Source organism: Parus major, chromosome 2, assembly GCF_001522545.3.
Source record: "Parus major isolate Abel chromosome 2, Parus_major1.1, whole genome shotgun sequence".
Taxonomy (NCBI): Eukaryota; Metazoa; Chordata; class Aves; order Passeriformes; family Paridae; genus Parus; species Parus major.
The window spans coordinates 139355540-139360701 of record NC_031769.1 but is presented as its reverse complement, the minus strand read 5'-3'; positions in this window follow the sequence as shown (position 1 = coordinate 139360701).

Sequence of the window (5162 nt, the reverse complement as noted above, 5' to 3'; positions counted from 1 at the left end):
GATATAAATTGACCTCTTTGTATTTGCATATGTGGAGGAATCTTCTGCCATTGTTTCTTCTGGGTAGATTTTCTGTCTTCTTCTCATTCTGAAGATTATCCCTTCTCTTTCCTAAATTCAATGAATGTCATGTCATGCTGTTACAGTCCTGCCAAGAGAAAATGGATAGTAATTTCTTCTCAGCTCATTATCACAGCTCTTTAAACAACCTGAGGGCTGTGAATTAATGATTTAAGTCAGGCCCTGATTAAAATCCTGCTGTCAACAGGGAAGACCAGAGTGATTTCCCTATCTGTGAGTTGCACTCTCAGCAGTCACCTCCTAAATTATCCCATGAAGGAGATAAAGACTTGCAGTCCCCACCAGCACCACCTCCTGGGATATGGTGCAGGAGCATCACAGGAGAAGAGGAGGGTCTTTTGTGAGGTAGATGTCAGGCAGGAAATGCTGTTCCCAAACAGGAAAACATGGGGCTCAGGACAGCTGCATGGTCTTCATCCTGGGATGTTTCTAAGATGTGACTGAATAAAACTCTGAGTGCCCTGGTCTGATCCCATGGCTCACCCTGCTTTGAGCAGGAGTTTGAATTAGAGACCACTGGACATCCTTTCCTCCCTGAGCCACCCAAAGATCTTATAATCATATGAGAGAAGATGTAGATGAAAAATAATAGAACATGACTACTAAGAAGAAGACAACGAAAAATTTAGGTTAGGAGGTGGGTTCATGAGTGTTTCTCTTTGTCTGGCCCCTTTTGCCTCTTAAGTGCACCACGACTGCATGATGAAGGGTCTTTCAGGCTCCCCCCCAAGGTATGATGACTGATGGCATCATATTCCCATTGAAAAAAGTATTTCTGAAGCACTGGACCTGTTTCTCTTCCCTTGGATCAATGTCACAGCAGTAGCACCTGGCCATCTAGTTATAAGTTGGGGCCGTATAAAGGAGAGATGGGAAAGATGTGTGGCTTTTAAGAACAATGATTGGTGTCTCACACAGGTGTAATATGATGTTATGGCATTTTAAAGGCCTGATCCTTCTTTGGGAACATTTCTAACTACCTAAAAATATCAGGGGCAGACCCTGAATGCCATTATCACAGGCATTTTAATATTCAGATCCACCAATAACAGAGCAATGTAGGATCTAAGTATCTTCTTGTTGCTGTTGCCATGGGTCTTTTGTAACCAGAGACTATAGAAAGGCTAGATGAAGAATCTACTTTGGTGTCCAGTGATAGGGTGATATTTTATCCTCCAGCACACTGTATGTTCAGACCAAGATAAGCTGGCAGGTACCCATTCTCAAATGATGTAGTTCGAAGAAAAAGCCAGCGGGTGTCTGAAATACACATGAAGTAGCTGGTTTAGGCAAAGGATTTGTTTTAAAATATTCCAACAAAAGTGCCCAAAGCTGTATGAGTGGTTTCTGTGAAACCTCTAGAAGCTTAGCGCTCTTTAAACTAGCTACATCCTTATTTAATGTGAAGCACATAACTTTGGCAGCCAAATTTATTTTTGCCTGAAGATTGCTTTAATTAACACTAGTAGGTCATTCTGACTAAAGAAGAGTGCAATTGCTTTCATCTTAATCTTTCACTCCTTAATTACAGATTGGCCTGAAACCAAGCCAGAAGCCCACACATCTTCATACCCACGTATACTGGGCCAAAGTCATTATTGAATTACATGCTGTATCTCTCTATCTGTACACAATGCAAACTGTGACTCTTGGGAAGTTGCTCTGTGACTCCAATGCTGTAAAACTTGTCCCCATGCCTCTGTAAGTTTAGGTCAGGGGTTCAAGACCAGTATCTATGGATGTAGCCTGTTGCCCTTGACTACGAAACCCAAACTGAGCCCAGATCCTTATAATAAGCCTTAGCTCAGCATTATCTATCATACCAACGTGAATGGCAGCTGTGGCAATAGCACTCAGGGAAATCATGTTTGCTGAGCAGCTAAATAGAAAATTAATAACATATTAGTTACAGGGGAATGAGGGAGAAGGACCATAACAATATCTGGACTTAGAACAATAGGAAGAAGATCAGATAGCTGGCAAGTAGCAGTAGCAGAAGAAAATTAGCAGATTTTTCTGTGTGCAAGAGACAGCATTCACAAATTGCAACAAAAGAAATTCCTATCGGACATACAGAAGCAGGTTGTCCAGAGAGGTTGTGAAATCTACATCCTTCAAGATTTCTCAAGTTCATCTGTACAGGTCCCTGAGCAAGCTAATGTTCTCCCAGCCTAGGCTGGGCTGTCACCCCAACCAGCCACCACTGCTGCTTGGGGCACCTTCCTGTCCTCTCCATGGCATCTGATTAATTTTGATCCCTGTAACTGTCTCTTTATACAATGAGGAATGTTAATCCTGGGTTTTGTTTTCTCTCCCAGTTTTATAAGACCATAATAAGGAATATTTTTTTCTTGCCCCTGTCAATTTAGACTGAAAATTTGGGTAAAGGGATGATTTGTCTCTTGATTACTGTGGGGGCTGATGGTCATTGAGACAGTATACATATCACTGAATAAGCTCAGTGAAGTCCACGTCTTGAGCAGTCCTTTTTCTTTATCCATATTTGTTCATTTTCACCTGAATTGTAACAGGATCAGTATATGAGTTTTAGAAGTTGTCTGACATCACCAATCTCTGTGCACCTGTCTGCTGCCTGGTCAGATTACAGCTTTTTTTCCACTCTGCTGCTTAGTGCAAGGCATTTCATCATCTCACTGCATTAAAACATAAGAAGAGCTGCTCTGGGTCAGATCAAAGGTTCAATCACCATAATTCCAAAACTGAATGATGCCAAACACTTAAGGAGAAAGAGCAGAAAGAGCAGGGTGAGTATATAGTGTTACAACAACATGTTCATTCTTTGGTAGATACTTCTATTTTCTATAAATTGGTCATGGATGGAGTTTGTGCAGCAGCAATTCGAGAGGGTCACAGGTTTTAATAGCCCCCAAGGGCTCCAGCCCATCAAGGGCTATGGGGCACCTGCAGCATCACGTCTCAGGGTGCTGCTGGGTCACATACCCTGTGAATAAGCCCACTTTCCCAATTGTGTTCAGACAAGACCATTATCTTTGCAAGATATCAATCCTATTGTAATGCACTAATTTTGTCTTCCCAAAAGAAAGACCACTCAGGTCTGGTTCAGTCAATAGCATACCTCCCAAGAAAATTTGCCTCAAGAACTCATTTAGAAACAGATTTTATCTGACAATTTAGACTGTCCTGCAGCAGAAACAGCTCTACCCTCTCAGCAGGGCTCATGCCCCACCTCCCCTCCCTCCCCCATAGAGGGGGGGCCATACAGGATATATTGTCTTTGGCATGATCAGTGATTTCTAGTCTATTTATAAAGAAAATTCTAACTAAGCAGTGCTGGTGTGCCCACTTGGTTGTAGATGTGTCTGAAGCCACAATCTCTGGGAAAAATATGAAGAGAGTTGTAAGGCAGGCAGCAGGAGCTTCATTGCTCAGAAGCCCTGGCCCTAAATTGGCAGGGACCTGTGTGGGGATTCAGCAAGGAGCAACACCACCCTCCCTGAAGCAATAAGCTATTTAAATAGCACAGTCTGTACTCTGGGCTAGCAGGAATTTGTGTAACTGTGCAAAGCCATCAAGCCTGGGACCTTCTAAATAAATGCCACATTTATCAGTATCTGAAGCACAAAAACATCCCACCTAGCGTTCCCCAACCCCATAAAACAGTGTCATTAATGAAGTCAGATAGCATAATTTTTTTTCTTTAAGGGTTAAGAGAATAATCCACAGGGACTGCCAGGAAGAGGCAGAACTAAACAGGCAACAAGGAGTTAGAGCCAGAATAGAGATATAAAGCTAAATCAGTCATCAGAATGGACTGCAACAAGAGCATATACATACAGAGCAAGAAAGAAAGTGAGAGGGCGTTTTGTTTGGGTAGCTAATGTTCCTTGGACAAGGACAGAGAAAAATTCTTTTTTGGGTTTTTAATGCCACTCTAAATATTTATAGCAAGATCGTGTCCAGCTGGTGAGGCAGTGGCGGCAGGGAATAGGGAGGGAGGGCACATTTTCCCCAGCACCCCAACATCATTCTTGGGTCATTTCTTTATTTGAGAAGAGGGAAAAGGCTGTAGATTGCCATGTTTACCCTCAGAGTGACTCATCTGCAAGAGTAAAGTGCAGTGGCTCGTGCTCTTCCCCTCCCTCACCTCACCTCATACACGTGTGTGCACACACGCAGATTGTGTGGGCAGCCTCCAAAAAGCTGTGCCAGCCTGACTCCAGCCTATCTTTAACATGGGGCTGGGCCTTCAGGGTTTTGATTGGCCTCCAGGCATTTTACCACTTTGTTACGCTGCACTGAAAAGCCTCTCAGAAAGGCCATGTACAGCATGCCCGTGATGTAAAACTGCCATTTTTAGAGGAACAGGCTGCCCACATCCCTGTGAACTGCTGCACCATGGACACAGGGGCAGGAAGGTATGGAGAACTGCAAACAGCAGCATGGCATGCAAGTTGACATGAGGCCACTGTGGCTCCCAATGATTTTTGCTCGTTCGTCTGCCTCGCTGTGACTAAATGCAGACATGACTCACCCGTGAGATTTGGCTTTGAAAATATGAGAAGGCTTTTTGCTTTAACCTTGTTTTTCCCTGTCATAGTGATGCTTAGAAACTACATTTGGGATTCAACCCCACCCTAGAACAAAGGGAGAAATCACAGCAGAGAAGAGGAGCCCAATCCAGTTACCCAGGCAATGGCAGCCAATTCTATTTCTCTTGAAATACCCAGGAACTTGGTATAGAGCTGGGACACATCACACTTGACCTGCTGAAGACCCCAACAGGGCACAGCTGGGGTTCTGGAGGATCCTCCCCTGGCACAAGGTGTTTGAATGATCCCAGCCCTGAGGATGGATTTAGGCTCATATCATAGATGCCTATCATGGGAGTGTTAAATATGGGCACCTACATGTGATTGAGGCAGCTGAGCACCTGTGGACACCCAGCAGTGCCTGGAGGACTGTTTGGCTGCCCAAATACAGGTTGCACATACTGGTGACCTGAATTTGCAGACTCAGTTGTATTGACTAGACCTCACTGCCTGCAAAAGGAGCTTACACACCTTGTTCATGAGCAGCCATCTGCAGTCAGAGACTCCATC